This window comes from Pleurodeles waltl, chromosome 5, assembly GCF_031143425.1.
Source record: "Pleurodeles waltl isolate 20211129_DDA chromosome 5, aPleWal1.hap1.20221129, whole genome shotgun sequence".
Taxonomy (NCBI): Eukaryota; Metazoa; Chordata; class Amphibia; order Caudata; family Salamandridae; genus Pleurodeles; species Pleurodeles waltl.
Window position 1 is genome coordinate 1,342,117,388 of NC_090444.1, and position 10,995 is coordinate 1,342,128,382.

The 10,995-nt window shown below is 53.6% G+C and overlaps 11 non-coding genes across 11 annotated transcripts; all 11 read right to left on the reverse strand.

Annotated features, from left to right (window-relative positions):
- Positions 1-549: 549 nt before the first annotated feature.
- Positions 550-740, reverse strand: LOC138297540 (U2 spliceosomal RNA). Its single transcript, XR_011204139.1, has one exon. It is a non-coding gene; the product is annotated as a U2 spliceosomal RNA (small nuclear RNA).
- Positions 741-1,554: 814 nt separating this feature from the next.
- LOC138297541 (U2 spliceosomal RNA) lies at positions 1,555-1,745 on the reverse strand. The gene has a single exon (XR_011204140.1). It is a non-coding gene; the product is annotated as a U2 spliceosomal RNA (small nuclear RNA).
- Positions 1,746-2,554: 809 nt separating this feature from the next.
- Positions 2,555-2,745, reverse strand: LOC138297542 (U2 spliceosomal RNA). Its single transcript, XR_011204141.1, has one exon. It is a non-coding gene; the product is annotated as a U2 spliceosomal RNA (small nuclear RNA).
- An 814-nt stretch (positions 2,746-3,559) lies between these two features.
- Positions 3,560-3,750, reverse strand: LOC138297543 (U2 spliceosomal RNA). The gene has a single exon (XR_011204142.1). It is a non-coding gene; the product is annotated as a U2 spliceosomal RNA (small nuclear RNA).
- An 809-nt stretch (positions 3,751-4,559) lies between these two features.
- LOC138297544 (U2 spliceosomal RNA) lies at positions 4,560-4,750 on the reverse strand. Its single transcript, XR_011204143.1, has one exon. It is a non-coding gene; the product is annotated as a U2 spliceosomal RNA (small nuclear RNA).
- An 814-nt stretch (positions 4,751-5,564) lies between these two features.
- LOC138297545 (U2 spliceosomal RNA) lies at positions 5,565-5,755 on the reverse strand. Its single transcript, XR_011204144.1, has one exon. It is a non-coding gene; the product is annotated as a U2 spliceosomal RNA (small nuclear RNA).
- Positions 5,756-6,567: 812 nt separating this feature from the next.
- LOC138297546 (U2 spliceosomal RNA) lies at positions 6,568-6,758 on the reverse strand. The gene has a single exon (XR_011204145.1). It is a non-coding gene; the product is annotated as a U2 spliceosomal RNA (small nuclear RNA).
- Positions 6,759-7,550: 792 nt separating this feature from the next.
- On the reverse strand, positions 7,551-7,741 carry LOC138297547 (U2 spliceosomal RNA). Its single transcript, XR_011204146.1, has one exon. It is a non-coding gene; the product is annotated as a U2 spliceosomal RNA (small nuclear RNA).
- An 815-nt stretch (positions 7,742-8,556) lies between these two features.
- On the reverse strand, positions 8,557-8,747 carry LOC138297548 (U2 spliceosomal RNA). Its single transcript, XR_011204147.1, has one exon. It is a non-coding gene; the product is annotated as a U2 spliceosomal RNA (small nuclear RNA).
- Positions 8,748-9,560: 813 nt separating this feature from the next.
- On the reverse strand, positions 9,561-9,751 carry LOC138297550 (U2 spliceosomal RNA). Its single transcript, XR_011204149.1, has one exon. It is a non-coding gene; the product is annotated as a U2 spliceosomal RNA (small nuclear RNA).
- Positions 9,752-10,555: 804 nt separating this feature from the next.
- Positions 10,556-10,746, reverse strand: LOC138297551 (U2 spliceosomal RNA). The gene has a single exon (XR_011204150.1). It is a non-coding gene; the product is annotated as a U2 spliceosomal RNA (small nuclear RNA).
- Between the last annotated feature and the right edge of the window lie 249 nt (positions 10,747-10,995).

The window sequence follows — 10,995 nt, forward strand, 5'->3', positions numbered from 1 at the left end:
CTCCCCTTCCTGTCCACTGCCTCCAGCCCCTTGGTCGGGAGGCCTGGCCACCCTAGACAGCACCCTGGCAGCAAGTGGCCGGCACCTCGCCCTCGCTTACCCAGGACTCTGTTGCCCTGTAGCTTAGGCCTATAGATAAGGCTCGGCCGTTCGTGGCCGTTCGGGGGCGGGCGGGGGCAGGCAAAGAAGGCAAAGGACTCTGCCTCTTCCTTCTACCCAGAGAAGGCATGGACAGTGTCCAGCTCTTCTGTTCTGCCACAGGCAGCTCCCCCCCCCCCCCCTGTCTCTCTCTCTCTCTCTCTCTCTCTCTCTCTCTCTCTCTCTCCCCCTTCCTTCCTTCTTTCCTTCCTGTCTTACCAACGCGGTAGGGCTAAAACGAAATAAATAATTAATTAAATCAATCAATCAATAAATAAAACAAGACACGGCTGCCAAAAAGTGGCCAGGTTGGTTTTATTTACACCCAAAGACATTAGCGCCACTTTACAGAAAGCCAGTGAAACGCTCCTTTTGCATCTTTTTTTTCAACAGCATGTGTTTCCCCGGGTGGGGAGGTGCACCATTCCTGGAGGTACTGCAATACCAGGTTGATGCGTGGAGTGGACAGAGCAAGCTCCTATTCCATCTCCCTGTTCCAAAAATCAATTTAATATATGGTCCCCAGATAGAGGACGTATCAGATATTAAACTGATAAGAACAGATACTACACTTGATCTTAGCCAAAAGGCCGAGAAGCGATAACCCGAAGAGGGGCCAGAATTCTCACCTCACCGGCCGGTCTCCCTGGCTGACTCGGGCTGGCGCCGTCCTTTCCTTGGCCGTTCACGGGCCTTTCGCCTCTTTTCCCCATCTCTTGGCAAGAGCTCAGCCAGTGACAAAAGGAAAAAGAGGCCCTGGCGTCGGGGGCGGGGGACTTCCGGCTCCCAGAATCCTCAGCAGTCGCCTCATTATGCGTCCATTAGCATACCCACGTTGCCCAGTTTCTAGTTTTTGCATGCCCCTCCCCTTCCTGTCCACTGCCTCCAGCCCCTTGGTCGGGAGGCCTGGCCACCCTAGACAGCACCCTGGCAGCAAGTGGCCGGCACCTCGCCCTCGCTTACCCAGGACTCTGTTGCCCTGTAGCTTAGGCCTATAGATAAGGCTCGGCCGTTCGTGGCCGTTCGGGGGCGGGCGGGGGCAGGCAAAGAAGGCAAAGGACTCTGCCTCTTCCTTCTACCCAGAGAAGGCATGGACAGTGTCCAGCTCTTCTGTTCTGCCACAGGCAGCTCCCCCCCCCCCCCCTGTCTCTCTCTCTCTCTCTCTCTCTCTCTCTCTCTCTCTCTCTCTCTCCCCCTTCCTTCCTTCTTTCCTTCCTGTCTTACCAACGCGGTAGGGCTAAAACGAAATAAATAATTAATTAAATCAATCAATCAATAAATAAAACAAGACACGGCTGCCAAAAAGTGGCCAGGTTGGTTTTATTTACACCCAAAGACATTAGCGCCACTTTACAGAAAGCCAGTGAAACGCTCCTTTTGCATCTTTTTTTTCAACAGCATGTGTTTCCCCGGGTGGGGAGGTGCACCATTCCTGGAGGTACTGCAATACCAGGTTGATGCGTGGAGTGGACAGAGCAAGCTCCTATTCCATCTCCCTGTTCCAAAAATCAATTTAATATATGGTCCCCAGATAGAGGACGTATCAGATATTAAACTGATAAGAACAGATACTACACTTGATCTTAGCCAAAAGGCCGAGAAGCGATAACCCGAAGAGGGGCCAGAATTCTCACCTCACCGGCCGGTCTCCCTGGCTGACTCGGGCTGGCGCCGTCCTTTCCTTGGCCGTTCACGGGCCTTTCGCCTCTTTTCCCCATCTCTTGGCAAGAGCTCAGCCAGTGACAAAAGGAAAAAGAGGCCCTGGCGTCGGGGGCGGGGGACTTCCGGCTCCCAGAATCCTCAGCAGTCGCCTCATTATGCGTCCATTAGCATACCCACGTTGCCCAGTTTCTAGTTTTTGCATGCCCCTCCCCTTCCTGTCCACTGCCTCCAGCCCCTTGGTCGGGAGGCCTGGCCACCCTAGACAGCACCCTGGCAGCAAGTGGCCGGCACCTCGCCCTCGCTTACCCAGGACTCTGTTGCCCTGTAGCTTAGGCCTATAGATAAGGCTCGGCCGTTCGTGGCCGTTCGGGGGCGGGCGGGGGCAGGCAAAGAAGGCAAAGGACTCTGCCTCTTCCTTCTACCCAGAGAAGGCATGGACAGTGTCCAGCTCTTCTGTTCTGCCACAGGCAGCTCCCCCCCCCCCCCCTGTCTCTCTCTCTCTCTCTCTCTCATCTCTCTCTCTCTCTCTCTCCCTTCCTTCCTTCTTTCCTTCCTGTCTTACCAACGCGGTAGGGCTAAAACGAAATAAATAATTAATTAAATCAATCAATCAATAAATAAAACAAGACACGGCTGCCAAAAAGTGGCCAGGTTGGTTTTATTTACACCCAAAGACATTAGCGCCACTTTACAGAAAGCCAGTGAAACGCTCCTTTTGCATCTTTTTTTTCAACAGCATGTGTTTCCCCGGGTGGGGAGGTGCACCATTCCTGGAGGTACTGCAATACCAGGTTGATGCGTGGAGTGGACAGAGCAAGCTCCTATTCCATCTCCCTGTTCCAAAAATCAATTTAATATATGGTCCCCAGATAGAGGACGTATCAGATATTAAACTGATAAGAACAGATACTACACTTGATCTTAGCCAAAAGGCCGAGAAGCGATAACCCGAAGAGGGGCCAGAATTCTCACCTCACCGGCCGGTCTCCCTGGCTGACTCGGGCTGGCGCCGTCCTTTCCTTGGCCGTTCACGGGCCTTTCGCCTCTTTTCCCCATCTCTTGGCAAGAGCTCAGCCAGTGACAAAAGGAAAAAGAGGCCCTGGCGTCGGGGGCGGGGGACTTCCGGCTCCCAGAATCCTCAGCAGTCGCCTCATTATGCGTCCATTAGCATACCCACGTTGCCCAGTTTCTAGTTTTTGCATGCCCCTCCCCTTCCTGTCCACTGCCTCCAGCCCCTTGGTCGGGAGGCCTGGCCACCCTAGACAGCACCCTGGCAGCAAGTGGCCGGCACCTCGCCCTCGCTTACCCAGGACTCTGTTGCCCTGTAGCTTAGGCCTATAGATAAGGCTCGGCCGTTCGTGGCCGTTCGGGGGCGGGCGGGGGCAGGCAAAGAAGGCAAAGGACTCTGCCTCTTCCTTCTACCCAGAGAAGGCATGGACAGTGTCCAGCTCTTCTGTTCTGCCACAGGCAGCTCCCCCCCCCCCCCTGTCTCTCTCTCTCTCTCTCTCTCTCTCTCTCTCTCTCTCTCTCTCTCTCCCCTTCCTTCCTTCTTTCCTTCCTGTCTTACCAACGCGGTAGGGCTAAAACGAAATAAATAATTAATTAAATCAATCAATCAATAAATAAAACAAGACACGGCTGCCAAAAAGTGGCCAGGTTGGTTTTATTTACACCCAAAGACATTAGCGCCACTTTACAGAAAGCCAGTGAAACGCTCCTTTTGCATCTTTTTTTTCAACAGCATGTGTTTCCCCGGGTGGGGAGGTGCACCATTCCTGGAGGTACTGCAATACCAGGTTGATGCGTGGAGTGGACAGAGCAAGCTCCTATTCCATCTCCCTGTTCCAAAAATCAATTTAATATATGGTCCCCAGATAGAGGACGTATCAGATATTAAACTGATAAGAACAGATACTACACTTGATCTTAGCCAAAAGGCCGAGAAGCGATAACCCGAAGAGGGGCCAGAATTCTCACCTCACCGGCCGGTCTCCCTGGCTGACTCGGGCTGGCGCCGTCCTTTCCTTGGCCGTTCACGGGCCTTTCGCCTCTTTTCCCCATCTCTTGGCAAGAGCTCAGCCAGTGACAAAAGGAAAAAGAGGCCCTGGCGTCGGGGGCGGGGGACTTCCGGCTCCCAGAATCCTCAGCAGTCGCCTCATTATGCGTCCATTAGCATACCCACGTTGCCCAGTTTCTAGTTTTTGCATGCCCCTCCCCTTCCTGTCCACTGCCTCCAGCCCCTTGGTCGGGAGGCCTGGCCACCCTAGACAGCACCCTGGCAGCAAGTGGCCGGCACCTCGCCCTCGCTTACCCAGGACTCTGTTGCCCTGTAGCTTAGGCCTATAGATAAGGCTCGGCCGTTCGTGGCCGTTCGGGGGCGGGCGGGGGCAGGCAAAGAAGGCAAAGGACTCTGCCTCTTCCTTCTACCCAGAGAAGGCATGGACAGTGTCCAGCTCTTCTGTTCTGCCACAGGCAGCTCCCCCCCCCCCCCCTGTCTCTCTCTCTCTCTCTCTCTCTCTCTCTCTCTCTCTCTCTCTCTCTCCTTCCTTCTTTCCTTCCTGTCTTACCAACGCGGTAGGGCTAAAACGAAATAAATAATTAATTAAATCAATCAATCAATAAATAAAACAAGACACGGCTGCCAAAAAGTGGCCAGGTTGGTTTTATTTACACCCAAAGACATTAGCGCCACTTTACAGAAAGCCAGTGAAACGCTCCTTTTGCATCTTTTTTTTCAACAGCATGTGTTTCCCCGGGTGGGGAGGTGCACCATTCCTGGAGGTACTGCAATACCAGGTTGATGCGTGGAGTGGACAGAGCAAGCTCCTATTCCATCTCCCTGTTCCAAAAATCAATTTAATATATGGTCCCCAGATAGAGGACGTATCAGATATTAAACTGATAAGAACAGATACTACACTTGATCTTAGCCAAAAGGCCGAGAAGCGATAACCCGAAGAGGGGCCAGAATTCTCACCTCACCGGCCGGTCTCCCTGGCTGACTCGGGCTGGCGCCGTCCTTTCCTTGGCCGTTCACGGGCCTTTCGCCTCTTTTCCCCATCTCTTGGCAAGAGCTCAGCCAGTGACAAAAGGAAAAAGAGGCCCTGGCGTCGGGGGCGGGGGACTTCCGGCTCCCAGAATCCTCAGCAGTCGCCTCATTATGCGTCCATTAGCATACCCACGTTGCCCAGTTTCTAGTTTTTGCATGCCCCTCCCCTTCCTGTCCACTGCCTCCAGCCCCTTGGTCGGGAGGCCTGGCCACCCTAGACAGCACCCTGGCAGCAAGTGGCCGGCACCTCGCCCTCGCTTACCCAGGACTCTGTTGCCCTGTAGCTTAGGCCTATAGATAAGGCTCGGCCGTTCGTGGCCGTTCGGGGGCGGGCGGGGGCAGGCAAAGAAGGCAAAGGACTCTGCCTCTTCCTTCTACCCAGAGAAGGCATGGACAGTGTCCAGCTCTTCTGTTCTGCCACAGGCAGCTCCCCCCCCCCCCCCTGTCTCTCTCTCTCTCTCTCTCTCTCTCTCTCTCTCTCTCTCTCTCTCCCCCTTCCTTCCTTCTTTCCTTCCTGTCTTACCAACGCGGTAGGGCTAAAACGAAATAAATAATTAATTAAATCAATCAATCAATAAATAAAACAAGACACGGCTGCCAAAAAGTGGCCAGGTTGGTTTTATTTACACCCAAAGACATTAGCGCCACTTTACAGAAAGCCAGTGAAACGCTCCTTTTGCATCTTTTTTTTCAACAGCATGTGTTTCCCCGGGTGGGGAGGTGCACCATTCCTGGAGGTACTGCAATACCAGGTTGATGCGTGGAGTGGACAGAGCAAGCTCCTATTCCATCTCCCTGTTCCAAAAATCAATTTAATATATGGTCCCCAGATAGAGGACGTATCAGATATTAAACTGATAAGAACAGATACTACACTTGATCTTAGCCAAAAGGCCGAGAAGCGATAACCCGAAGAGGGGCCAGAATTCTCACCTCACCGGCCGGTCTCCCTGGCTGACTCGGGCTGGCGCCGTCCTTTCCTTGGCCGTTCACGGGCCTTTCGCCTCTTTTCCCCATCTCTTGGCAAGAGCTCAGCCAGTGACAAAAGGAAAAAGAGGCCCTGGCGTCGGGGGCGGGGGACTTCCGGCTCCCAGAATCCTCAGCAGTCGCCTCATTATGCGTCCATTAGCATACCCACGTTGCCCAGTTTCTAGTTTTTGCATGCCCCTCCCCTTCCTGTCCACTGCCTCCAGCCCCTTGGTCGGGAGGCCTGGCCACCCTAGACAGCACCCTGGCAGCAAGTGGCCGGCACCTCGCCCTCGCTTACCCAGGACTCTGTTGCCCTGTAGCTTAGGCCTATAGATAAGGCTCGGCCGTTCGTGGCCGTTCGGGGGCGGGCGGGGGCAGGCAAAGAAGGCAAAGGACTCTGCCTCTTCCTTCTACCCAGAGAAGGCATGGACAGTGTCCAGCTCTTCTGTTCTGCCACAGGCAGCTCCCCCCCCCCCCCCTGTCTCTCTCTCTCTCTCTCTCTCTCTCTCTCTCTCTCTCTCTCTCCCCCTTCCTTCCTTCTTTCCTTCCTGTCTTACCAACGCGGTAGGGCTAAAACGAAATAAATAATTAATTAAATCAATCAATCAATAAATAAAACAAGACACGGCTGCCAAAAAGTGGCCAGGTTGGTTTTATTTACACCCAAAGACATTAGCGCCACTTTACAGAAAGCCAGTGAAACGCTCCTTTTGCATCTTTTTTTTCAACAGCATGTGTTTCCCCGGGTGGGGAGGTGCACCATTCCTGGAGGTACTGCAATACCAGGTTGATGCGTGGAGTGGACAGAGCAAGCTCCTATTCCATCTCCCTGTTCCAAAAATCAATTTAATATATGGTCCCCAGATAGAGGACGTATCAGATATTAAACTGATAAGAACAGATACTACACTTGATCTTAGCCAAAAGGCCGAGAAGCGATAACCCAAAGAGGGGCCAGAATTCTCACCTCACCGGCCGGTCTCCCTGGCTGACTCGGGCTGGCGCCGTCCTTTCCTTGGCCGTTCACGGGCCTTTCGCCTCTTTTCCCCATCTCTTGGCAAGAGCTCAGCCAGTGACAAAAGGAAAAAGAGGCCCTGGCGTCGGGGGCGGGGGACTTCCGGCTCCCAGAATCCTCAGCAGTCGCCTCATTATGCGTCCATTAGCATACCCACGTTGCCCAGTTTCTAGTTTTTGCATGCCCCTCCCCTTCCTGTCCACTGCCTCCAGCCCCTTGGTCGGGAGGCCTGGCCACCCTAGACAGCACCCTGGCAGCAAGTGGCCGGCACCTCGCCCTCGCTTACCCAGGACTCTGTTGCCCTGTAGCTTAGGCCTATAGATAAGGCTCGGCCGTTCGTGGCCGTTCGGGCGGGGGCAGGCAAAGAAGGCAAAGGACTCTGCCTCTTCCTTCTACCCAGAGAAGGCATGGACAGTGTCCAGCTCTTCTGTTCTGCCACAGGCAGCTCCCCCCCCCCCCTGTCTCTCTCTCTCTCTCTCTCTCTCTCTCTCTCCCCCTTCCTTCCTTATTTCCTTCCTGTCTTACCAACGCGGTAGGGCTAAAACGAAATAAATAATTAAATAAATCAATCAATCAATAAATAAAACAAGACACGGCTGCCAAAAAGTGGCCAGGTTGGTTTTATTTACACCCAAAGACATTAGCGCCACTTTACAGAAAGCCAGTGAAACGCTCCTTTTGCATCTTTTTTTTCAACAGCATGTGTTTCCCCGGGTGGGGAGGTGCACCATTCCTGGAGGTACTGCAATACCAGGTTGATGCGTGGAGTGGACAGAGCAAGCTCCTATTCCATCTCCCTGTTCCAAAAATCAATTTAATATATGGTCCCCAGATAGAGGACGTATCAGATATTAAACTGATAAGAACAGATACTACACTTGATCTTAGCCAAAAGGCCGAGAAGCGATAACCCGAAGAGGGGCCAGAATTCTCACCTCACCGGCCGGTCTCCCTGGCTGACTCGGGCTGGCGCCGTCCTTTCCTTGGCCGTTCACGGGCCTTTCGCCTCTTTTCCCCATCTCTTGGCAAGAGCTCAGCCAGTGACAAAAGGAAAAAGAGGCCCTGGCGTCGGGGGCGGGGGACTTCCGGCTCCCAGAATCCTCAGCAGTCGCCTCATTATGCGTCCATTAGCATACCCACGTTGCCCAGTTTCTAGTTTTTGCATGCCCCTCCCCTTCCTGTCCACTGCCTCCAGCCCCTTGGTCGGGAGGCCTGGCCACCCTAGACAGCACCCTGGCAGCAAGTGGCCGGCACCTCGCCCTCGCTTACCCAGGACTCTGTTGCCCTGTAGCTTAGGCCTATAGATAAGGCTCGGCCGTTCGTGGCCGTTCGGGGGCGGGCGGGGGCAGGCAAAGAAGGCAAAGGACTCTGCCTCTTCCTTCTACCCAGAGAAGGCATGGACAGTGTCCAGCTCTTCTGTTCTGCCACAGGCAGCTCCCCCCCCCCCCCCTGTCTCTCTCTCTCTCTCTCTCTCTCTCTCTCTCTCTCTCTCTCTCTCTCCCCTTCCTTCCTTCTTTCCTTCCTGTCTTACCAACGCGGTAGGGCTAAAACGAAATAAATAATTAATTAAATCAATCAATCAATAAATAAAACAAGACACGGCTGCCAAAAAGTGGCCAGGTTGGTTTTATTTACACCCAAAGACATTAGCGCCACTTTACAGAAAGCCAGTGAAACGCTCCTTTTGCATCTTTTTTTTCAACAGCATGTGTTTCCCCGGGTGGGGAGGTGCACCATTCCTGGAGGTACTGCAATACCAGGTTGATGCGTGGAGTGGACAGAGCAAGCTCCTATTCCATCTCCCTGTTCCAAAAATCAATTTAATATATGGTCCCCAGATAGAGGACGTATCAGATATTAAACTGATAAGAACAGATACTACACTTGATCTTAGCCAAAAGGCCGAGAAGCGATAACCCGAAGAGGGGCCAGAATTCTCACCTCACCGGCCGGTCTCCCTGGCTGACTCGGGCTGGCGCCGTCCTTTCCTTGGCCGTTCACGGGCCTTTCGCCTCTTTTCCCCATCTCTTGGCAAGAGCTCAGCCAGTGACAAAAGGAAAAAGAGGCCCTGGCGTCGGGGGCGGGGGACTTCCGGCTCCCAGAATCCTCAGCAGTCGCCTCATTATGCGTCCATTAGCATACCCACGTTGCCCAGTTTCTAGTTTTTGCATGCCCCTCCCCTTCCTGTCCACTGCCTCCAGCCCCTTGGTCGGGAGGCCTGGCCACCCTAGACAGCACCCTGGCAGCAAGTGGCCGGCACCTCGCCCTCGCTTACCCAGGACTCTGTTGCCCTGTAGCTTAGGCCTATAGATAAGGCTCGGCCGTTCGTGGCCGTTCGGGGGCGGGCGGGGGCAGGCAAAGAAGGCAAAGGACTCTGCCTCTTCCTTCTACCCAGAGAAGGCATGGACAGTGTCCAGCTCTTCTGTTCTGCCACAGGCAGCTCCCCCCCCCCCCCTGTCTCTCTCTCTCTCTCTCTCTCTCTCTCTCTCTCTCTCTCTCTCTCCCCCTTCCTTCCTTCTTTCCTTCCTGTCTTACCAACGCGGTAGGGCTAAAACGAAATAAATAATTAATTAAATCAATCAATCAATAAATAAAACAAGACACGGCTGCCAAAAAGTGGCCAGGTTGGTTTTATTTACACCCAAAGACATTAGCGCCACTTTACAGAAAGCCAGTGAAACGCTCCTTTTGCATCTTTTTTTTCAACAGCATGTGTTTCCCCGGGTGGGGAGGTGCACCATTCCTGGAGGTACTGCAATACCAGGTTGATGCGTGGAGTGGACAGAGCAAGCTCCTATTCCATCTCCCTGTTCCAAAAATCAATTTAATATATGGTCCCCAGATAGAGGACGTATCAGATATTAAACTGATAAGAACAGATACTACACTTGATCTTAGCCAAAAGGCCGAGAAGCGATAACCCGAAGAGGGGCCAGAATTCTCACCTCACCGGCCGGTCTCCCTGGCTGACTCGGGCTGGCGCCGTCCTTTCCTTGGCCGTTCACGGGCCTTTCGCCTCTTTTCCCCATCTCTTGGCAAGAGCTCAGCCAGTGACAAAAGGAAAAAGAGGCCCTGGCGTCGGGGGCGGGGGACTTCCGGCTCCCAGAATCCTCAGCAGTCGCCTCATTATGCGTCCATTAGCATACCCACGTTGCCCAGTTTCTAGTTTTTGCATGCCCCTCCCCTTCCTGTCCACTGCCTCCAGCCCCTTGGTCGGGAGGCCTGGCCACCCTAGACAGCACCCTGGCAGCAAGTGGCCGGCACCTCGCCCTCGCTTACCCAGGACTCTGTTGCCCTGTAGCTTAGGCCTATAGATAAGGCTCGGCCGTTCGTGGCCGTTCGGGGGCGGGCGGGGGCAGGCAAAGAAGGCAAAGGACTCTGCCTCTTCCTTCTACCCAGAGAAGGCATGGACAGTGTCCAGCTCTTCTGTTCTGCCACAGGCAGCTCCCCCCCCCCCCCCTGTCTCTCTCTCTCTCTCTCTCTCTCTCTCTCTCTCTCCCCCTTCCTTCCTTCTTTCCTTCCTGTCTTACCAACGCGGTAGGGCTAAAACGAAATAAATAATTAATTAAATCAATCAATCAATAAATAAAACAAGACACGGCTGCCAAAAAGTGGCCAGGTTGGTTTTATTTACACCCAAAGACATTAGCGCCACTTTACAGAAAGCCAGTGAAACGCTCCTTTTGCATCTTTTTTTTCAACAGCATGTGTTTCCCCGGGTGGGGAGGTGCACCATTCCTGGAGGTACTGCAATACCAGGTTGATGCGTGGAGTGGACAGAGCAAGCTCCTATTCCATCTCCCTGTTCCAAAAATCAATTTAATATATGGTCCCCAGATAGAGGACGTATCAGATATTAAACTGATAAGAACAGATACTACACTTGATCTTAGCCAAAAGGCCGAGAAGCGATAACCCGAAGAGGGGCCAGAATTCTCACCTCACCGGCCGGTCTCCCTGGCTGACTCGGGCTGGCGCCGTCCTTTCCTTGGCCGTTCACGGGCCTTTCGCCTCTTTTCCCCATCTCTTGGCAAGAGCTCAGCCAGTGACAAAAGGAAAAAGAGGCCCTGGCGTCGGGGGCGGGGGACTTCCGGCTCCCAGAATCCTCAGCAGTCGCCTCATTATGCGTCCATTAGCATACCCACGTTGCCCAGTTTCTAGT